This window comes from Martes martes (assembly GCF_963455335.1).
Source record: "Martes martes genome assembly, chromosome: 7".
Classification (NCBI taxonomy): domain Eukaryota; kingdom Metazoa; phylum Chordata; class Mammalia; order Carnivora; family Mustelidae; genus Martes; species Martes martes.
The window spans coordinates 77,434,834-77,459,419 of record NC_137894.1 but is presented as its reverse complement, the minus strand read 5'-3'; the positions used below and the strand labels follow the sequence as shown (position 1 = coordinate 77,459,419).

The 24,586-nt window shown below is 35.7% G+C and overlaps 1 pseudogene across 1 annotated transcript; it reads right to left on the bottom strand.

Moving 5' to 3' along the window:
- Positions 1–22,251: 22,251 nt before the first annotated feature.
- On the bottom strand, positions 22,252–23,153 carry LOC308346691 (large ribosomal subunit protein uL3-like; annotated as a pseudogene). Its single transcript has one exon. The product of its transcript is annotated as a large ribosomal subunit protein uL3-like (transcript).
- Between the last annotated feature and the right edge of the window lie 1,433 nt (positions 23,154–24,586).

The following is a 24,586-nucleotide window of genomic DNA, read 5'->3' as shown; positions in this document are numbered from 1 at the left end:
GATAAGAATCCCAATAAGATATAAACGTGAATCCATGTCAAACAAATACTTTACTTTTTAATTCACTGATTCTTTAATTCACTCACTCATTAAACACCTGTCCTTTGAGATTATTTTTTTTTTAAAAATTTCTAGATACAGTGCTGCATTCTAGCAGGGTAGAATGCTGTCTTTATGATGCCTACAACTGTTCAATATGAGAGATAGAAATTCATCAGATAAGCCCATAAACCTGCATTTATGATATAAGCTCTGAAGTTGAGGTACATGTGCTGTGAAGCATATAATAGGACAGTTTGACCTATTCAGGGAGGTCAGTCAAGACTTCCACGAGGAAGTAAAGTTTGAGCTGATATGAGAAGGAGTTCATGACTGAAGAGGGCAGAGGTGAGTAGACCCTCACAGTATGAGTGTATCTTCCCAGAAATATACTGTGGTTCTCTCCTTGAGCAGTGCTATTGTCCCGTTTCTTCTACCTTTACTTCTGGTGGTATTTGAAGTTTGTTGTTTATCTTCCTCTCCACTGCCTTTTGTCCACATAATGGGGAGAACATAGCTTAAAAACTCCATTATGTGCCCTTCTATTTATTCAAAATTTTCTGTGTAAGGTACATTCACATTTGTGGAAATGGTTTTTGTTCATTGGGATTAAGTCTTAGACAGTTTCCTTAAATAGCTCTATAAATCCTCATGAAGACCTGGCCTTGGCTTTCAGTCAGCCTATATTTATGATTTGGAAATGCTTCCTCGTGAAGCTGATAGATTCAGTCACCAGCCATGGATTTATGCTTGCATTCATTATGACAGGTTTGGACTCTAAAATGCTAGCAAGGTAAAGCCACTGCAAGAATGATTTTTCTTGTTGAGATCTAAAGTTTTCTTGCTCCTCCCACCCCGTCTGTAAAAGGTTCCTTTGAAAAAGCAATTGAAAACAAATTATAACCTTAATTTTTAAACGCTTATTTAAAAATTCCCTTATCTGCCTAGTTTCTATTCCTTAATATATTGATGTATCTAGGTATCTTTCTATCTATCTTTTGGCTTATATAAAAAAATGAGACAATGAATACAATTCAATTTATAGAGTTTGTTTTAACCATGCTCCTATGTGAGGATTAAACTGTTTTGCTTCTATAGTTGTACAGTTGTTTTGCTAAAGATGAAGAGCAGAATTTTCATGGTATGAAAAATAATGAAAAATGCAGCTTGACTGTAAAGACAATAGGAAAAAATACCAAAATTTAAAAAAAATGATGTAATAGTACCAGTAGGATAGCATTTGGCATTTTTTTCTGCATAAAGTGGTGACATTCTAATATGTAAGTAGTTAACAGATTAAAGAATTTGTGAAAAATGGGCTTCTAGTGTGAGGGTTATTAATGTCCACTTACATAGGGAGGAGTTCCGGTAAAATGTTTACTCTTTCCTTCTGTATTCTTACTGCTTACTCTTCAAAGGAAATGCAGAGAACCGTAGTTGAACAATGCAACTTCAAACAGCTGAGCAGGATAGGAATAAATTCAGTGATGTAGAAATGTGTTTTTGTGGGGATCATTGCCCTTAGTGTATTATCGTACTCGGATATGAAGTTAGTGCTCATTAGGTTTTCTTACATAAGTCAAGACTGGTTTTTACTCTTAAAAACAACACGAGAACGATTACAATCCTTTAATTCCTCTCTGAATTACATGATGCTCAGGCTGTCATGGAGACCTGAAACCAGCAGATGGCGCTCGGCTTCTGTCTAAAAAAAGAAGTGAGTCGCTTGTTCTTCGGCCTCTACTTATTACCATTCATTTTAAGGGGTGAAAAGCAGTGTTCAGAGAAAAATCTTTGTTAGCACAAAGCCTCTGTATTTGTGAGAGACAAAATTACATTCCTAGTTCATTCAAAGAGTAGTTGGTAATCTCTGAATTTTGCAAGTGAATTTTGCAAGTTAACTCACGGGAACATGACCACCCCCCTCCCCAATATTAGTAGGTTAACTAGGTACACTTATTTGCTTTGAATCAGGGCATTGATGTTGTGTGTGAAAGCATGGAAAAGGCAGCTGATATTTTTTTGCATTTTGAAGGAAGAATAAAATGGCTGATTCTCTCTGCCTTGCTTGATTGCAGAATTTGTAAGCCGAGGAAATGGATACTACGGATGTTTGTACAACCAGATCCAAACAAAGGAAAAGAGCCAGGATGCTTTCCTCTAACACTGACACATGTACCACACTCTAGAAGAAGGATGAGGCTGCAAAAGAAGGTTTTAGCTTAGCATTTCAATTCTAAAATGGATGGTCCTATTTAATTTTCCACACACAATATCTTTCCTCGCTGAAGAATACATTAATATTACTAATCTCACTTATGTAGCAGCTTTAAAAGGCCGCAGCAACAAGGATATTTCTAAAGCAGATTGTAGTCATTTCTGCTGGTATAGAAAATTCCCTACCCGCACTGAAAGTAATTGTGTTGGTAATCTCACGCTATTGCTTTAGTGGGAGTTTGCATCATTCTTTGCTCCACGTGAGCTATATAGACAAGCATAATGGATGGAGTGATGAGAGGGTAGATGATGAATTAATATCCCAGAGGTTCTGGAACTAATAACAATGAAGGCTTTTCTGTGGCCACTGGGTTCCTGGATTTGTATTATGAAATGTGAGTCTGGAGTTGTCTGCTGACTGGTCGCCTTGTAGAAGGTTAGAAGGAAGAGTTCCCTCAATTGCAGGATTGAAGAAAAGGAAAAAAAAAAAAAAAGGAAAAGCAAGATAAACATTTGCTGGTATTATAATGAAATGAAGTTACACACTAAATACATACTAGATCTCTCTAAAGATAAATGTAAGGTTTTTCCCCTCAGACGTTGCACTTCATAAAATATCTACACCAGTTTTAGTATTTGCTTTCGCCTTGCATTTTGTTATAGAATGTCATATTCATGGTGTATTAAGCTGCTTCTTCAAACGTGTGTGGAGTAAGCATCAGAGATGGCTTGAAAAAGTGCTTTTCTATTTGTAATCCTTGGAGGTGTTACTGGGCGAAATAGACCCAAAGTTGATGTGAGCAAATGTAAATCTTGATTATTCATTATTCCACTTGTTTTTTTAATCTATTTTCCAATTCTCCCCAGTGCCACCTTACACTGGGTACAGTGCAGGGCACCAAGGAGCATAAGAGGTAATAAACGTGGTTCCTTCTCACAGAGAAGCAGACATGAATATTAGTAAAAACAGTGCAATATGAGAGGTACTGTAATAGAACTGGGACAGTGGTCCATACTTCAATTACAGTTATTAGCGCAGAGGATTTGGATTAAAGATAAACTTACCATCAAAAATACATATCAGCCATTTCCTTTACAGGAAAGGTATCAGCCAGGAAAAGGGCAAACTTAGAAAGAAGGAGGATGACTGCCTTTTGTTCAGGAGATGATTGCACTTCTGGGCAGCCTAGGGCAGAGGCAGGAACTGCAGTCAGAGCTCGTGCAGAGAAGCTGGCCAGTGTGCTGCTCTTCTCACATTGTGTCTCTACAGTAGGTTTTACAATTCAGTTTGACTAATTATATCTTTCTAGAATGCAAATACTTGGACATCCAAACCCCAAAATGTATTCAAAGACTTTAAGGGAAATATTGATACTTAAAACATTTATAGGTTTAAACAACCTATGTACTTTCTTCTTGTGTTCAGACAGATATTTGAGAATTCACTATATCGTATCTGCTTTTTATGATCCATATTTCTGAAATAGACTCCTCTGCATTTTAATGAAATGTTAAGTAAAAATTGAATAGTATGTGTGTGTGTGTATTTGTATGTATATATTTATGGTCTTTACAATGGATGAGTAACTACATGCTATAAATTTATAATACTTACTAATATAAATAGGCCCTAATTGAAAAAAAAATGAAGAAGTGGCCATCATGATGTGAACATTAAAATAAATATGTAAACATAGATAGGAAAAAGAGAGAGAGAGAGACCAAAAGACAGAGATAGAGAGTTTAGCTCATGAGCTGGTTTGAAATTTGCTCCATGATTTTGATAAGTCACTTGTATTTGCTCTTGTGTGAAACACTTTCAATAACCCTTATTGGTAAAGCACTTGGAGATCATTGGTTGAAAAGTGCAATTGACTGTGAGTGCCGGCTTTGGAGCCTTACAATTGAGAGTCATAAATTTTATCTTTGCTGGCATAACTACAGAGATTATTTTTATACAGAGAGGTGGATCTTTCATTTTGTAAACACTCTAAGCTAGGTGCTTCAGTAATGAATCTTAGATCGGTAGAAAAATAGGTTGCAATAATAACATATATACCAATCACTATCTGAATGCTCTTAGAGCTTCCTGTACTTACCCTGGAATAAGAAAACACTAATATTTTGAAATAATTCTTATGTGTCATCTTCTGTATTTATGGCAGATTACAGGGGATAAAATCATGCAGGTTTGTTTTGGAAAAGAAAGAGTATATATTGGAGAGATCTTCCTTGATAGCACAGATTGCTATCTACTCTTTAATATTAAACATATTCTGGGACGATGCTGCATTTATTAATCACAGAAAGGGGAGCTTTATGGTTGTTGGGACTGTTGTCTCATTACCTCAGAGCCAGAAAGAGAAGAAATCTTAAAGGGTAAAAGTGGAAGTAAATTAAACTTTCTTCACTATCACCTTAACTTTTCCAATCACAGGCAGTTCTCTGAGCAGGTGGAGAAAAGACACTGAAAGAATTGGAAGCTGAAATAAGAGCTCTGATGAAAAATACATCACAAATGACTACCAAATTGTAAATGAAAATTGGGTGACTTTCAGGTGGGAGCTGCTAACAGGCTGTGAGGCAGCGTTTGACCTCTTTTAATGGAAGTTTTAAGAGAGGACCGGAGGTGATGAAGGGTCATTCGGCTGATGTCAGTGACTTCTAAGTAGTGCTCCTAGTGGGCTCCTAGGATTGTGTTGAAGGATGGTGGAGAAGGTGTATCAGTTAGTAGGGCAGAAGTCAACTCCCTAGCTGATCTGTTTCTGTAGCCGCTGAGAAACTGCACACAATACAGGAAGTCAGCTCATTTATTTGACTCATGCTTTTATTAAGATATAATTTCTTACATTTGTATAGTGCATTATGTTTTAAAGCTCATTTGCCACATTAATCACCAGGAATATCAAAATGAAGTATATTTTCATCTTAAAATCCATTTCTATGCTCGATGTGATAAAAAAAAAAATTCACTTACAGGTCACCTGGGATAAGAGCAATAATAGAAACCAAACTTTTGCAAATACAGTTTGCTCTTATGTATAGGAAAGGTTGGAGAGAATAAAAGCCATTAAAGCTGTGTATGAAAGATACATTAGAGTTACATTTATATCATTGATTACACTGTTTCTCAATTATACAGAGTGGGAAAAAAAACACAAGCAATTAATCATGGTAGATTACACTCATTTTGTATTTGGCCAGCAGTAGCAAGTAGTTATTAAGAAGTCTGAGTTCCAATTGTTTCTCTAAATAATACTTTGTAATATCTTTTGCTTATGTGATTTCTGTAATACCCTTTGGTAAATGTGATTATTTATACCTAGAAAAGAGTTTAAAATAGCTCTCATTCCCTTTTTATAATTATACTTTTAAATAGATTTTTTAATATATTTATATTCTTAATATGATGCCATTACCAGCTCTGCCATTTGTCTTGTTTAATCTGGATATGCATAATTACAAACCACACCAATTACAACCACTATACATGTATTATCGGCTAGGTAAACATTTAGTAGTAAAAATAGGATTAAAATATTCAGATAAAATAATTACACCCCTGGTTTATGTAAAGCAGTAATCAATAAGAACAAGAAATTACTAAAATTCTTATTTTATAGAAAAGTATTAGTTATATATAGATGATACAATTTAGTATTGAGAAAGAGCAAATCTACCAGCAACTTAATTCCTTAGATGGAATTTTCTTTAGCAATTGGAAATAGGAAAAATAACTTATTTGAGATATCGATGGGACCTAGCATATTTATATTGCCTACTTACAAGTTTTGAAATAGCCACTGATGGCAAAAGAAGATGCCGTATTGTGCTTTTTATAAGAACTGAATATACTAAGGCCTTAGTATCCTTTATTTGCATTCAACAGAAGGAAAGAAATTCAGAAATAATTAACAAGGGAAGAAATGTTTCAAATTGCATTAATATAAAATTAACTATTTTTATATTAGAAACTGTAAACTGTTGACATGTGGCTTAAAAAGAGTGGATTCATGATGAAATGTTTCCCTTCATGTCCATAACATTTAGCGATACACGTTTGTATCACACAACTGTAGTCCTTCAGATGGTATCCTGATTTGTCTAGTCGTCTTTATCTGTTGCTTGTCTATTCGCATAACTGTATCTATCTGATAACTTAAACAGTATCCCCCCAAAATGATATATCCTGCAATAGACTGAGCTCCTCCTAGTAACTGGTATTTCTTTCTTTTTTTTTTTTTTTTTTAAATTCCTGTGATCCACGGGCCTGGGTCAATTGGTCGATTTTTTTTTTTAAAGATTTTATTTATTTATTTGACAGACAGAGATCACAAGTAGGCAGAGAGGCAGGCGGAGAGAGAGGAGGAAGCAGGCACCTTGCTGAGCAGAGAGCCCGATGCGGGGCTCGATCCCAGGACCCTGGGATCATGACCTGAGCTGAAGGCAGAGGCTTTAACCTAACCCACTGAGCCACCCAGGCGCCCCGTAACTGGTATTTCTGTAACAGTGTAGTGCCTGTCATTGGTAGTGAATTCTGAATACACATTCATTGAATGGTTGTATTTAAATTGATTAAAACGATTTTACTCCGATAGTCAAAGAATCCGATCGAAAGCGGTGGTAGATGTTACTAACAAGTACTCTCACCTGAGGAGACACTTGCATTGATAAAGGGATGGGGTGAGCAAGGAGAAAAGGAGGACAAAAGAAGAGAGAGAAGAGAAAGAAATACGGCAGGTTAACGGGCAGCCTGGGAGAGGTTGAACCTCTCAGGAATAGGTAAAAATCCAGTGTATTCATGTGATGACTGGGGATCAGTCTAAGACAGGTGAGCTGCGTGTTTGAACTTTTTAGAGTGAGTTCACAGTGTATTTAGTGTGTACTCACAGAAGGAGAATCTTCCTCAATTAATGAAGGGTGTTCAGTAATTTCTGTTTAATTTTAATTTGGGAGGAGCAAGCAATCACATGCCTTGGAAAGCGCTTGGCTTATAGTCATCCATATTTCATGTCTTTAGACTTAAAGAAAAACCAAAACAATGAAATAAGACATGTATCTTGAGTGCTAGAACTACCGAGAATTAGGCCAAGAAAAACAGACAACTGGTAACTGGATATTTTAGAGAAAATAAGCAATTTTATTTTCATTTGGTTTTCTGATTTTCATCTGCTCATATCTATTTTCCCCAGTCTTGGAAATACAAATCGGTGCAACTGGCAGTGAGAATTGAGGATTCCTTTACTCTGTTCCTCTCCTCCTTCTTTTCCTCCTCTAACGTCTCAGCCTTTCTTCTTCTTTTCCTTCTTTTTCCATTTTTTTAAAGTAATCCCCGCATAGGTCTCAAACTCACAACCCTGAGGTCATGAGTCACATGCTCTACTGACTGAGCTAGCCAGGAGCCCCACCTTTCCTTTCTTCGGATTCATTCTTTCCGCTCTCGCTGCTGGGGGTTTGTATTCTTTGAACTTCAGCTCAAGCACCTTTGTTCTCCTACCTCCTTGAACTTTCCCTTCTCACAGCATCTGTTACCACGTCCATGCAGGTGACTTCCAAGTCTACATTTAGAGTCTAGTCTTCCTAGACTTGCTCTACATTTATAGGTGTATATTTTCAGGATACGAAATTAAACATTTATCAGTAGAAATTATTTTTGTAACCAAAATCTCTTATTTCTAATTTTTCTAATTTCACAATTCTAACCACTGAGACTCAAACCTCAGATTCATATTTGACTCAGTTAATTCTTTTGACATCTACTTCTTTTATCCTCTTACTCATTACATTTTTCCTGGGTAGTAAAAACAATCTTAATTTGTATCCTTACAAGGAGCATTCTGTATGTCATAGACAATTAGTTTTCCTAAAACTTTTATTAAGACACTCAAAGTCATCTTAACTTTGACTCCAGTTTATTTTTCTGGTCCTAAAATACATTTTTAACTCTTCCCTCCTGAGAGAGCCACCTTGTGCTTTATCAGTGCATTTTGCATCCGTATCTCTGTGTTTATGTTCACTATTTCTTCTGCATAATTATCCTGACTCCTTTTCTCTGTTTTTATTAACTTACTCATCTTTAAAAGTCTACTTCATTTTTAAGGTGTTTCTTGAGTTTTTTTTATGTTCTACGTAGACTTAGGAATTTTCTATATTTTGACAATTTTGACCTTAGGCAGGTTGGTCTACTTGTTATTCTCCAACTATTATTGTGTAAAAGAGTCTGTAAAATTTCCCCAGCTCTTCTCCTTTCTGTCTTCATACTTCCTCCAATCTACCAAAATTTTAAGGTCTTATATACAGCATGGTCTAGACTTCAGTTACTTGATGTCAGTTGAAGGGGTATGAACAGGCTTGGGTCTCTTCCATTTTCCAGGTTGTCAATACTGTTTCATTAAAAAAAAAGGGGGGGGGGTGAATATTTTAACCAAAAAGCCCCAACCCTCCCAAACCAAAAAAACCTACTTTAGGCTTAGTTAAGATTTATTCCATATTATCTCCTTTGACTGTTTCTCACCTTGTTAATTTGGATGTGAGTCTTCGCAATTTCTGACTTTTCATAGGCTCTTTGGTGTGGGAAGTTCATAGACTCTTTGGTGGGAAGGCTGCTTTAGGTACTGCTGGCCAGATGCTGTTATGGATTCCATGGTTCTGCTAAATAATTTTATTTGATTATGGATGCTTCTTCCCACAATGTATCCAAAATAGGTCGTAGAGGAAATCTAACTCCAAGTTCACATCCTGCAATCTTGCCAAATATGTTGAAAACATAAAGTCTTTAAGTTCCAGACTGTATTTTCCTTATTTGTGAGTTGACCCTATCCTCACCTTAACACTCATTCTGTTTGGCATCTCTCCCAGACCTATTTCCCTTTTGCCAGTTTGGCTTGCTATAGATCTTTACTTCTATAATCTACTCCAGGAACGATTTCATCAGTCTTTGAAATTTGCTCAGTCTGCACTTTTTCCCAAGCCTGTTCCATCGCATATTCCCACCAGGCTGTGCTTTCAGTCCATCTTATGGGAAAAGCCTTTTGAATTAAATAGGAAATGTCATTTGCAAGGATTTAGGCCTCTCTGAGGTATATGTAAGTTCCCTTCTCCATGTTATTTGCTACAGTGCTAGGAAGAGAAAATTAGTGAAAATTCACTGATGTATTAAAATAATGGCAATCTTCTTTTTATATCCGAAAAAATTACTCTGACAGCTAAGTTCAAGGGCATTCTACTTTCTTTGTCCTAACTTACCTCTTTAACACTAAAAAACACACCTCTTTTACACTAAAAGAAAACTACAATATGGCATTTTTTTAATTTTTGGAAATCATTTTAGGAAGTCTCAGGTCTATAGCTTCTTGCTGGAGAACACTTAATTTTTTTTTTTTACTCTGAATATTTGAAAATATAAATATTAGAGAAAAAATTCTTTCAAACTACAACTAACCACAATATATTCTGCTTTTAAGGAAGAAGATTGGATTCTGTAGCAAAATACCTTAACGGTTTGTGTTTGTTGCCAAAGATAAGGTCCCATGGAATTATCTGTAAGGTCACTGCAGACAGTGACAAAGCTAAATAGACTGCCTAAAAAACAAAGTGGATATTTCAGGACTGTGAGGTTTATAAGAGAAGGACACATGTGAGAACTCTCTTGAGGGATTGAGAGGCCACAGAAGATTGGAGAACTTCAGGGGGAAACAGATTCATGAGAAGATGTCCACGTGAACTGCAGCTGAGGGGATTTTGTTTTGAGACTGAGACTGTGTAACATTTCATCCTAAGTTACCCTATGCGCTATGCAGCTTGTACTAACTGAAGCTGAAGGAGAGACATACTAAATCTAATGCTCTGAGTGTCTGGGGAATGTCGAGTAAAAGGTGACTCTCATAATTTAAGCCCACAGAAATGCTCGGAAATACTGTGGAGAATGTGAAAACATTTTATTAATATTTTACAGGACAGAAGCGAAACTTGCAAGACCCCTCCAAAGGCCAGAGCTGGAATAATTTAACAACAAAATAAACACTGGTTATATTCTATTATAACTCAAAGAATATAAAAGATATCCATGAGTTCATATATATATAAAAAGTAAATAAATAAATAAGACAGAATTCATGTTCCTTAGAGAGGCATTCCAAATAATATATGTAGATACTCTTATATCTGGGAGATGGAGCTTATTTTCCTTCCCTTTCAGTGGGGGCTAGACCTAAAATTGCTTACACAGCATAGAGTATGGAAAGGGAAGAACAGTAACTTGACAGTATAGAAATAAGGCAGACATCATGTTAACCAAGTGATCAAAGTTAACATCACTGGTGAAGATCATGTTAATGTGTAATAAGGATACCTTGCCTCTGTGTTCTTCTTCCCCCCAAATCAAAGCCCAGTCTAATCATAAGAAAACCTCAGAACACTCAAAATGATCATGAGAGCACAAAATGGCCAGTACTCTTCCAAACTACGAAGGTTGTGAAAGATAAGGAAAGGCTGAGAAACTGGCACAGACTGAAGGAGACAATTTGGCATGATGACTAAGTGCAATATGGTATTCTGACTTACATCGTGGAAGAGAAAAGAGACATTAATGAAAAAAATAGTGAAATCTGAATAAAGTCTATATAATTCAATGTCATTGAACCAGTGTTAATTTCTTAACTTTGACAGATTACCGTGGTTGTGTAAAATGTTAACCTTAAAGAAAACAGGGTAAAGTATAGATGGGGCTTCTTGACATTATATAAAATAATAAACTAAAATTATTTCCAATTAAGAAGTTTGTTAAAAAAGTTAAAGGTTTATGTTACTTAGCATAAACTGCTTCAGATTCACTTTAGTAAAACAATTTAAATTCAAAAATTCAAACATATTAATCAACTACTATAGGCCTGGGACAGGTCAGTGAAAAAAAGACAAAATTACTGCCGTCTAGGAAGCAACTTCTTTGACCTCAGTCATAGCAACTTCTTACCAGATAAGTCTCCTGAGTCAAGGGAAACAAAAGCAAAAATAAACTATTGAGACTTCATCAAAATAAAAAGCTCCTTCACAGTGAAAGAAACAATCAATAAAACTAAAAGGCAACCTACAGAATAGAAGATCTTTGTAAATGATGTATCTGATAAAGAGTTAGTATCCAAAATCTATAAAGAACTTACACAATTCAACATCTAAAAAATAAATGATAGAGTTAAAAAATGGAGAGAAGACATGACTGAACATTTTTCCAAAGGAGACATCCAGATGGCAAACAGATACATGAAAAGAGGCTCAACGTCACTCATCATCAGGGAAATACAAATCAAAACCACAATGACATACCCCATCACACCAGTCAGAATGTCCAAAATTAACAAGACAGGAAACAGCAAATGTTGCCAAAGACGCAGAGAAACGGGAACTCTCTTACACCGTTGAGGGGAATGCAAACTGGTGCAGGCACTCTGGAAAACATTAAGGAGGTTCCTCAAAAAAGTTAAAAATAGAACTGCCCTATGACCAAGCAATCATACTACTAGGTTTTTACCCAAAGGATACAAAAATATTGATTCAAAAGGATACATGCACCCTGATGTTTATTATCAACAATAGCTGAACTATGGAAAGAACTCAAATGTCCATTGACTGATGAATGGATGAAGAAGATGTGGTATACATCCATAATGAAGTATTACTCAGCCATCAAAAGAATGAAATCTTAGCATTTGCAGTGATGTGGTTGGAGTTAGAGTATTAAGCAGAATAAGTCAGAGAAAGACAAATTTCATATGATTTCACTTATGAAATTTAAGAAACAAATAAACGTGGGGGAAAAAGAGGCATACCAAGAAATAGACTCAACTATAGAAAACAAACTGGTGGCTACTGGAGGGAGGGTCGGCGTGGGGTGATGGGTATTAAGGAGGGCACTTCTTGTGATGAGCACTGGATATAATAATGTAAGTAATGAATCACCAAATTCTACATCTGAAACTAGTATTGCAGTTTATGTTAACAGGATGGCACTTAAATAAAACTTGGAGGAAAAAATTACTGTCTTCATGGTGCTAATAGTGCAGTGGAGAGAGGCAGACAATGAACAAAAATAGCAAATACGGAAATTTTATAATACATTAGAAGGTGATGAACACTATCAAAAATGATTAGGCAGGGTAAAGGGGGCTTTGCCATAAGAAAGGTGGAATTTAACTTTATAAAGACCATTCTGATTGAAAGGTGATATTTAAAAGCAACGCCTTGAAGAATGTGAGTCAATTAACTATAACAATACTGGGAGAAGAGAATTCCAGGTAGAGAGAACAGGCGGTGTGAAGGCCCAAGATTGGAGACATCCTAGGCACGAGTTTAAGGAACAGCAGAGCGGCCAGTTTCTCTATAGCCACTGAGGGGAGAAGAGTGTTTTAGATGAATGTGGGGTGGGGGAAATGACAGAGAGCACAGGAGGCCATCATTGTAAGAAGTTCGGGTTTTACTGTGAGTGAGATGAGGGGCCATTTCAGGGTTCTATGTGGTCTGTCGTGATATGACTTTGGTCTGAAAGGGATGCATGTATCTGTTCTGTTGAGGGTAGGTAGTGGGTGAGTGAGAGTAAATGCAAGACATGCCCATTAAAAATAGTTTTTTTTTACAAAGTCATTTTCTGTCAACCTCAATCTTAAGTTTTTTTTTTTTTTTAATGAGACTAACTGCCTGTGCTATTTATCTATTTTATTATCGCCACTTTTTTTTTTTTCCTTTCGAGGGTCTAGGAAATTAAAAAATAATTTTTGCTAAAGCAGAGGTCATCATCAACAAATGAGTTTTTTCTCCTCTAGTTTTATTGAGGTATAATTGACCAACTAAATTGTAAAATATTTAAGGTACACAACTTGATAATTTGGCATACATATACATGGTGAAAAGATTCCCCACATTGAGTTAATAACACATTTTCTTTATGAAAAAGTTTTTAAAAGATTTATTAGAGATAGAGGAGAGAGAGAGAGCACATGAGCGTGTGGAGGGGCTAAGGGAGAGGGAGAAAGAGAATCTTAAGCAGACTCCATGCTGAGCATGGAGCCCCACATGGGGCTCAATCTTATGACCGTGAGATCATGACCTGAACTGAAACCAAGAGTTGGCCACTTAACAGTGACTGAGCCACCCAGGTGCCCCTCTTTATAAAATACTTAAAAGCCAAGAGAAACTGTCTAAAACTGATCTAAAATTTTGCATTCGATCCAGACAAGATTCTCTAAAACCACTAATCCAGTATATGGAGAGATTTAATATCTTATATCTGTTCAATTTGCAGTGTGTCAGATACAAGTATATAAATACTATAATTTACTAGACATTTCTGGGTAATGCCATGATTCTTGTTAAAATTAGCTATTGAGATCAGACTTTAAAATAACCTCATTTCTTTTTAGCCTGAAACTTCAAAATAAATACTGAGGCATTATATTAAATATTAAATACAATCTATCCACTTGACAGTCTATTTCCTAGATTCAGAAATTAGGAAGAAGAAACAAATTTCTTATTATTTATTTATTTATTTTTAGTAAATTTGAGTTCAGCAAAATTTGAGTTCTATTACAGTGTGATAAAACAAAAAACAATTTGACCTTACAAATTCCAGTAGTAACTTGGTTGACGTATAAGGAAAATTTAGAATAAAATCTCAAGTTATGCTCTGTTTCTCTTTCAACAATATTATTCTCTCATTTTCCTTATGTATCAAATTCATTGCCTAGATATTAAAGAAAATATTAACATTTTAATGACTAAATTTTTCTCCCAAATGATATTATATATAAAATAATTTAATTCAGTTATGCCTTAAATGTTGCATTGTGTGCATAAATATTTGAATGAACTGAAACTTATTTTTGAATATTCAATGTTATAGAAATAGCTGTGCTTATCATTGATTTTTTGATAAGCATTTTTATGTTAAAATATATTTGGCTTGCTACTCAACTGATTTTGAGTTAACATGATTTTTAGTTATAGAATGAATTGGAAAAGCAAATACTTTTGTGTTCTATTTTCAAGTGTGATATATCAAAATAAGGGGTGTTTTGACAGAAAAAAAGAAATCTTGTTCAACTCATGTCAGCATCAGTCAATGCCTTCATTTGTAGGAGAACTTGAGGGATGTTTAGTGAAATGCTGACAAATGGACTTGAGAGCATATCTAATTAGTAATTTTCTCTTTCTTCGTGGGCATGTAGAGAGGGAAAGTAATTATAGAAACCCAAAGTTTAGTCTTCAATTGAAGTCCAACTTAAATGCAGTTTAAAGCCTTTATCCCTTTAAGCTCACCTCTCTTACTGCCTTTTGATTTTGTGGTGGTTCATCCATATTAATGTACCTAATGACAGACACCCTGAAAAGGTGAGAATGAATGCTTTTCCTCTGACATATCAGCAGAGGATGATGGTACAAAGCGTGTCTTTCAATGTGTATCTGCATGGACTCTGGGTCTGTGAGAATGATATATACTTCTACTTTATGCCTGCAAGATTCAAAAGGCCTTTTCAAATATTCATGTCCTTTTTTCTTTCTTTTTATTTTCTACCGGTATGTGTTATAGGATGAGAAGAATGTCAGTGTCTCTGGAGTTTTATTTTTAAGTTTTAGTCTTGCCTGAGGGGGAAGATATATTGAAATTTTGCTGGTCAAGCTGTTCATACTTTCTCATAACATATCTAATAATTGCAAAGCAATTTGTTCAAATAATTTGGGCAGGTCTTCCATAGTTACCATGACAGATTATGAGGCAGGTTATTGGGCAGAGTCTGGCCTTCTGTCGGTAACACCTGCGGATAACTTTCCCTTTATGTTGCCTGTTATAACCAAGGGGAAATCAAAGGAGGCACAGAAATGAGGGCTTTCCTTTTTTCCTTTCCTCCTTCCTTCCTTCCTTCCTTCCTTCCTCTCTCTTTCTCCCCTTTGGTCCCCCCTTCTTTCCTCCCTCCCTCTCTCCTCTCTCTCTTCCTTTGGTGGAATTCTGACCATCCTTTTCCAATCTTGTTTATTTTATTTTTTAATTTTAATATATTTTTAAAAGATTTTATTTATTTATTTGTCAGGGAGACAGAGAGAGAGAGAGTGAGTGAGCACAAGCAGGGCGAGTGGCAGACAGAAGGAGAAGTGGGCTCCCCACCGAGCAGGGAGCTGGATACAGGATTTGATCCCAGGACCCTGGGATCATGACCTGAGCTGAAGGCAGATGCTTAACCAACTGAGCCACCCAGGCATCCCCTGATCTTGTTTAAACTTGGGTTATAACTTCCTCGTATATGATGCATCCAGTCAATGGGATTTGTACTGACATAGGCACTATTGCCATTTCATATCCTATGGTAGGCAAGTGGAGGTGCTGATTGGAAACATGGTAATACAATCACCTCTACCTGCTTAGCCTGACCTTGGACAGCAAGGGCAGTGCATTTGTCTTTGTTCGTTTGTTTTTAAATTGCATACACTAGTTGTTGCTATTGTTTTTTTTTTTTTTCATTTTCCATAGCTTTGGAAACTTAAACTATACATTAATATTTTAGTGTATCATTTGGTCTTTTTCTTCCATCAGATTTCTGACCCATTTATTTTTTAAGATTTTGCTTTTAATTTTCATCACCTTCTGAGCCTTACCTTTCTCCATTATCCACCAGGAGAGAAAAAAAAAATAGAATAAAATAACCAACTGGTAGGAAAGTCATTTGGAGGGTGCTGGCCAAATTAACCTTTACATAATGATTATGAATTAATAACTTTTTTTCCCTCTTCAATAAAATCCATGTTTTTAGTTAGCTTCAGGGAAAACAAATGAGGAAATGGAAATAAAATCATAGTGAAATGATTCATCACGTTATAATAAAACAGAGCTGTGGCTTCAAGGACTTCTGGTCTTCAAAAACTACCCAACACAAAGGGAAAAGGGAATTAAAGCTATAATTTCTCAAGTATTAAAAATATAAGCTACATTCTGTGTGGAGAAAATAACTTGTCAACCCCCTCTCCATTATGTGAACATCCACACTGGGATACAACATGTGTTGGAAGAAGTGATTAAAAATGATCCAAACCAGCACACTAAAATTTTAAATAGTTTCACTATTGACACAGAAAGAGCATTCATTGGGAATTACAATAACATCCACTTATGCAAAAATATCTTCTGACATGCAATGAAAACATAACCTCTGGATACACATTTTCTCTTTTAGGTTTTCAGTGGGAATTGTGCCTAAGTGATTAGGGCAGGATTTGGTCCAATAAATAAAATGAAAATTTTGTAACAAGCGGTGGAGTAATACATATTAATTCTGAACAGATTGACACTGTAATTTGGGATAAAAACCATAATGATTACAGAACGCAGTCAGTGTAAGTCAAGTCTGATGGACTGGAACAGATGTGTCCACCTGTGTAGAGCCCAGCTCTGCATCACTTGGGATGCATAATGTGACTGAGGTCTGTAACATTAGCTATTTGGAAAGGTATACAGGTTAGGAAAAAGGAGAAATGTCAAATTTTGGATCATTCTTTATTTTGCTATGTGGCTGTTGAGGTAAAAAATATATGACAGCATGGTAAGGACTAAAATAAAAGAGAAAGTTCAGAGGAGATGTAAACATCATTATATGCCTTTCATTGGAAATGATTTGGAAAACTTCATAACAGACATTTCAAGGACAGGCAGACAGAATAGACTCAATTTTCATTTACCTAAATTGGTAAATTTTGTGTAAATTAACTCATATAAGTTTTTTAACAAGTGCTAAAGCAGATAAAGAAAGATGGAAAGAGACTCCAACATTACAATGTTCATGCCCAGGGGGCACTCCATGTAACTAGTACCAAGTAAGATTAGGCTTTTGTGAATATTTATCATTTGAAATCATAGGGTAAATATTTTTTTGACATAATAAGCCCCAGGTCTAAAGATTATATTGTATGTCATTAGGGGGTAATTTTATTTTTTCTTGAAGTAGAAGGAGCATCTCTACTATGATCATAAATATGTCTTTTTATTATAAGAAAATGTCAATGTGTGGTCATAAACATCATTCATTTTAAAGATTGAATCTTATAGATGTTACTATTAAAAATATCATCCTGTCTGTGCTTTCAATTTTTCTTCTTTAAATTCATTAACAAAATTGAATACATGTGTGTTATTCCTTTTCTCTGTCACCTTCTGGGTATTTAACCAGTTCTTGACCTATGGAGTCTCTATTATTATAAGAATAAAATATCATTTTGTTGTATTTTAATATATAGGATATATAGAAATCACTCTATTCCCTCCCTTAAAATCTTCAACTGTATTTGTCAGAGATGTTTTAAGAGATTTGACTTTCAGTATCAAAGTTTATCTTGGTATTCAAATTTCATAATATGAAACATACAAGTTAGTCTAGAAAACTGAAGATAAATTCTTGGCAAAAAGTTATCAACTGGGTAAAACCTATCAGAAACATCCAAGAAGCTGTTAAAATTTTGCCTTCCTTGCTTGTCCCTTTCTAAACATGGAAGAACTAGGGAAAGATATTTTCAATGCAGTTTGTATTCATTATCATACCTGACAGAAATTTTAACAATCCAAAGATACCACTTATGGGGTGCCTGGCTGGCTCAGTCAGTAAAGCATGAGACTCTTGATCTCAGGGTTGTGAATTCAAGCCCCAGAACTTATTTAAAAAGTAAAAATAATAAATATTCAATAAATATAAAAATAAAAATTAAAATATTCAAGGAAAAAAAAGCCTAAAGATACCACTGATTAATGGCATTATGGACTTTTAAAGAATACAGTTTGACTGACTTCTCGCACTCAAGTAGGTGTATAAACTTTCATGGGTGTACAAAAAGAAGATACAACTAATATTACTAGTTGAAATATATGCAAGTGTTCTATTTTGAGGGGCAACAGAATCGTTGATTTGTGGGTATTTAACTATTTGCTAGAGATTTCTGCTTTAAAGTGAAAAAGCTAAAAGTATCCAGAAAAATCGATGTGTTTTATACAATTCTGCACAAAGTTATATTTGCTATCTTATAAAAAGTTTTTGTTTCAAAGTCATCATAGAGAAATAAGTGCTATAAGTCATGATCTAATTAGTACGGTACTACTAATTTATACATACAACATATTGAAGTAGAAGGTGACTAAGGTTTTTCTATGTCTACATTAGTAATTTTTGATCCTGGCTGTGGATCAGCTGGGAAGTTTTAAAACAATACTGAGGTCTCAGTTCACAGACCTCCTTCTGGAGATTGTGATGTAATTGACCTGAGTTGGGGCACAGGTATTGAATTAAAAAAAAAAAATTACGTATTTATTTGACAGAAAAAGCAAAAGAGCACAAGCAGAGGGAACAGTAGAGGGAGAGGGAGAAGCAGGCTCCCCGCTGAGCAGAGAGCCCCGACGCAAGGCTCTATCCTAGAACCCTGGGATCATGACCTGAGCCAAAGGCAGATGCTTAACCATCTGAGCCACCCAGGTACACACAGGTATTGAATTTTTTAGATCTCTCTAGGTCATTTTATTGTGAAGTCAGTATTGAGAAACACTAATCTTGATTTGTTTGTTTTTAAATTAATGAATTCTAGTGAGGAAGGGCAGAAAAAAAGTGGATAAAATAGTATGTTCACATAGATTTGTATAAGAATTTATAGTTGTCAAAAAATATTCAAGTCTAGTGGGGGCACCTGGCTAATTAAGGATTAAAATAGAGGTAAGTAGGATTTGGGGAGAGGAAGTCATTTGGGGCTGTCAAGGAATGCTTTTTAGGGAAAGAGACTTCAAATCTTTTGAATGAAATATAAGTAGGTTTTCAAGGTTCATCCTTGTTGTAGTATATATCAATACTTCATTCCTTTTTATGGCTAAATATTCCATGGTATGAATGTACCCCAGGAGGCCAGTAACCAAAGATATACCTTACATGATTGCACTGATATGAAATATCCAGAATAGGCAAATCTATAGAGCCAGAAAGTAGATTAGTGGTTGCCTAGAACTGGGTTAGGAGGATTCTGAGATTGGAGAGTGATAACTGAAGGGTAAAAGGTTTCACTTTAGGGTGATGGAAATGTTCTAAAATTATCTATGGTGATAGTTACACTTACCTGTGATTATACTAAAGCTCATTGAATTATACAGTTTAAATGGGTGAATGGGAGGGCATGTGAAAGTTGTTGATGGATGTAATAGGTGATGGGGATTAAGGAGTACACTTGTCATGATAAGCACTGAGTGATGTATGGAATTGTTGAATCAGTATATTGAACACCTGAAACTAATATACCACTGTATGTTAACTATACTGGAACTAAAATTTTAAAAAAATTAAAAAAAGAAATCAGTTTCTAAAACAGATTAAACAAAAAGTAGGCTTGCCAAGTCAAAGTTACCTATCGGGAGTTAGGGCAGAGAGCAAGGAGAGTTTGCTAAATGGCATGTAACTGATCAGTGCTGGCAGATAGGGTTCAGGGAATGGTCCCAGAGAAGGCTAGAAGTGAAGTCAGAGAGAGAAACGGTAAGATCATGAAGGATGTAGTAAGTCTTCAAAATTTTTTTAATTGTGGTAAAATACGTATACCATAAACTTATCATTTCAACCAGTTTAGTATATAATTCAGCAGTGTTAAATATATCCACAATGTACAACTTCCAGAACTTTTTCATCATGAAAAACTGAAACTGTACTTATTAAACAATAACCCATTACTCACCCACCCCAAGCCCCTGAAAACCAGCATTCTATTTTCTGTTTTTCTGAGTTTGACTAGATACCTCCTATGAGTTGAATCATGCAGTATTATTTTTTTGTGACTGAATTATCTCACTTAGCATAGTGTCCTTGAGCCTCATACATGTTGCGACATGTCTCAGAATTCTCTTCCTTTTTAAGGCTGAGTGAAGGGTATCATGCTAAGCAAAATGAGTCAGGCAGAGAAAGACAAATACCATATGACTTCACTCATATGTGGAATTTAAGAACCAAAACAGATGACAAGGCAAGGGAAGGAAAAATAAAATAAGAGGAAAATAGAGAGGGAGGCAAACCATAAGAGACTCTTAACTAAAGGGAACAAACTGAGGGTTGCTGGAGGGGAGGTAGGTATGGGGGATGGGGGTAACTGGCTGACAGGCATTAAGGAAGCCCGTTGAAGTAATGAGCACTGAGTGTTGTACGCAACTGATGAATCACTGAATTCTACCTCTGTATACTAATAATACAGTATATGTTAATTGATTTAAATAAAAAATTTAAAAATATTATCTTTTTAAAGAGGGAATTATGTAGGTAATTTTATTTTATTTTTTAAAAAGATTTTATTTATTTATTTGTCAGAGAGAGATCACAAGTAGGCAGAGAGGCAGGTAGAGAGAGAGGGGGAAGCAGGCTCCCTGCTGAGCAGAGAGCCTGAAGTAGAACTTGATCCCAGGACCCTGAGATCATGACCTGAGCCAAAGGCAGAGGCTTAACCCACTGAGCCACCCAGGCACCCTGTGTAGGTAATTTTAAAAGACCATATAATTGAATATTTATTCCCCATTCTTCCCTTGATTAAAAATATGAAGAGACCTGGAATGCCTGGGTGGCTCAGTCAGTTAAGCATCTGCCTTTGGCTCAGGTCATTATCCTAGGGTCCTGTGATCAAGTCCCACATCAGGCTCCCTGCTCAGTGGGGAACCTGCTTCTCCCTCTGCCTACTGCTCTCCCCACCTCTCTCTCTAACAAATAAATAAATAAATAAAATCTTTAAAAAAAAAAAAAACCAAAAAAACGAAGAGACCTAAAATAGGTGAATAGATCAGCATAGTAAGTTAGAGACTTCCCACAAATAAAGTCCAAGCCCTTGCAGCACCTGGGTGGCTCAATCGGTTAAGCATCTGCCTTTGGCTCAGGTCATGATCTCAGGGTCCTGGAATAGAGCCCCACATTGGGCTCTCTGCTCAGTGGAGAGGCTGCTTCTCCCTCTCTCTTTACTGTTCCCTCTGCTTGTGCTCTCTTGCTCTTTCTGTCAAATTATATAAATATTTACATGAAATGTAATGTGGTGACTCCATAGAGACAGAAAATGACTTGCTTAGGGCTCAGAATAGGGATGGGACAGCTAATGGGTATGCGTTTCCTTTGGAGGGAACTAAAGTGTTTTAAAGCTCTATTGTAATGATAGTGAGCAATCCTGTGAATACACTAAATATATTGAATTGGACATTTTAAAGGAGTGAATCTGATAAAATCTGAATTATAGTCAGTAAAGCTGTTAAAAGGTTAATTGTTTACACACAAAACAATGTATTAGTATAAAATGTATATAAGTATAATGCATGAAAACAATAGCGAAAAAGACTAGGAAGAAGTATATTGGAAGGTTTTTATATTATTAACCAACAAAGGAGAAAAATTGAATCATAAAAAGTACTCAGACAACAGTAAGTAATGTATATAATCATTGAATCACTACCTTGTATATCTGAGACTAATATAACAATTTACATTAATTTTACTGGAATTAAAAATATTCAGACAACATGAAAATTGCCAGAAAAATAAGAAAAATGGACAAAAACAACAAATTCTTCAAAAAGATAACAATAAGATGTACTACTCAATTTCAAGGCTTATGATAAAGCTCAGTAATCAAGAGAGTATGGTAATATAGAGGAATGCATCAATGGAACAGAATAGAGAGTTCAGAAAGAGGCCTATGCATACATGTACAGTTGATTTTTGACAAAGGTGAAAAACAGTTTTGGGTATATGACAGTTTAAAAAATAAACAGTGTGCAAAAATTGCATATAAATATGCAAAAAATCTTACCTTTGCATAATCATGTGCATCATGTGTTAAAAAGTAGCTCAAAAGAGATTATGGGCATAAATATAAAACCTTATGTTATAAAAGTTCTAGAGGAACTCATAAGAGAAAATCTTTGTAATCTTGTGTAAGGTAAAGAATTCTGAGATACCACAATCAAAGCCATAATCAATAAAAATCATCAAAATTTAAAAATATTTCTATTTGAAAGGTCCTATGAAGAGAATGAAAAGCTATAGACAAAGAAATATTGGCAAAGTATGTAATTGTTTTGTTTTTCCACTGGAAAATCTGCCCCTGACATTGAGCAATTTGGTCTTTCTTAAGTGGTTCTATGAGTTCTTTCTTTTTCTCCGCAGTCTGGAATCAGCCATATCCAAACTTGGAAGTGGTGTTGATGAACTTAAGGTCAGCCTTCTCCAGAGCCTACCATTTGGTCTGTACCACCAAGGACTTGCAGAATGTAAGCTATTGCTTCTTGACTCCCACCATATAGCCTTTCAGCATGACAAAGGCATTGTTCACTTCACCATAGTGGACAAAGCCACCCAGAGGGTTGATGCTCTCACCAGACAGATCATAATCAATGGAAGCATTGTTCTTGCTTACTTTGCCATCCTTGATGAGATGTCCCTGGCCAATCTTGTAGATCTCGTTGATCTCAGTGTGACCATGGTAGTCTTTCTGTCCAGCCTGAGCCACAGAGAAAGCCATGGAGTAGAATGCCATGCCCCAATACAGGCAATCTTATGCAGCCCCTGGAGCATCTTGTGGGGTAGTTTCTTGGTGTGCCAGGAGCTGGTTACCCCTTTGTAGCCTTTGCCCTTGATGACAATGATGACACTGATGACAACAATGACACTGATGACAACGATCACCTCATTCTGTCCAGACACTTGGTTCATATGCACGTGCTTCTCCAGGCTCTTGTGGGCCCAGTCCAGCTTCTCAGCCACTATGCCTCCATTCACCTGGATCTCCATGAGGTGGGCCTTCTTCTTCTTCTTTTTTTGGGGGGTAGTAAACAAGGACAGTTTAATTTTTAGAGATAAACAAACTGCAATAAACATAGTTGCATTGATATATGACGACTTTGGTTCATATTCTGGGTTAGGATAACAAACTAGAGGGCCATCTTCTGAATTGCTGAGTCAGTGTATCAATGATGTTATAAAGATATGTAACAATGACCTATTTTTCAAGATCATGATGAAGTATGGGCTAACACTCCCACCTGAGGATTATTTAATTCTCTAGGGATGTGTATTTGTCCTTTAACTATTTATTAGGTACAAACTCTGTGAATATCCATGTTAAGTTGTATATATGTTGTCCAAAAGAGATGCAAGTGATTTTTGTCCTATAGAAAAAGTAACTCCAAAAAAATTTTTTATTAACCACTTTTGTATTTAACTTAACAAACTTACATCTGCCTCTCCCAAATTATGTAAATCAACAACAAATGACTGAGGGGAAGCCAGCCCCCTCAAACACACATGCACACGCACTCTATATTTTTTTACTTTCTGTGACATTGGCTAGCTCACAATGATCTTACTAACAGCTCCTCTCCCAGGTGAGCCCCAGTAGCTAGTTTTTGCTTCATGGCACTAACTCTTTGAAATAAGCCTAATTAAAACATGATAAATCTGCTGCTTTTATCAGGAAATGTCAGATTCCAAAAGCCTGGCTGTACTTTTACCCTTGATTTCTGTGAAGTTATCCTATAAAACTTTTGATTCACTCTAGAGCATTCTTAACTGTGATTTCTTGAGGGAACTGAGTCCCAGTTAATGCACTCAAGCCTCCATTTTTATGTATGAGTTAACTTTATTTTCCTATGCATCTAGCATGGATTATGATGTGTATTACCCTTGGGAGGACTGGGAAAATAATCACGCAAATCACTTTCTGTTTGTAATTCACACAGATAGACCCTCACTGAGACTGTGTAACACCAAAGAAGCATAATTTAAATGTCAAAGGATAAATTCAAAATAACTCACTTCTCTATTTCAAGTTCTCATATGCTTTGCAACGGGATATAGAGACCATATATGTTTTTGAAATATGTTCTTCTCCCTTTGTTTTTTGTTTCACACCATAGTTGGGTCAATTTTTTTAACCTCAAAACTATTGTGAAAAATTTTCCCTCCTTTTCACATAGTTCTCTCTTGTCTCTCAACCTCCATGTAGCTGGTGGACACTTCTTTCACTATAGCTCTGTACTTTAGGATTGTCAAAGGGGTATCTCTAAGTGCACAGAATCAGTAGGAATTCTAGTAATTCTATTACTCTAAATTAATCATGAGAATTTCCTTAGTGCTATGTTTAGGTTCCCTTCTAATTTTTTGTGTGAATTTACTGTAAGTTTTTGCTTTGTGATTACTGTGGAATTCATATATAATTTCTTATGTAAATATCAGTCTGTTTTGAGTGATAGAAATTTAATTTTGAACACATTGCAAAACTTTACATTTTTCTCCCCTTACTATGTTTTATG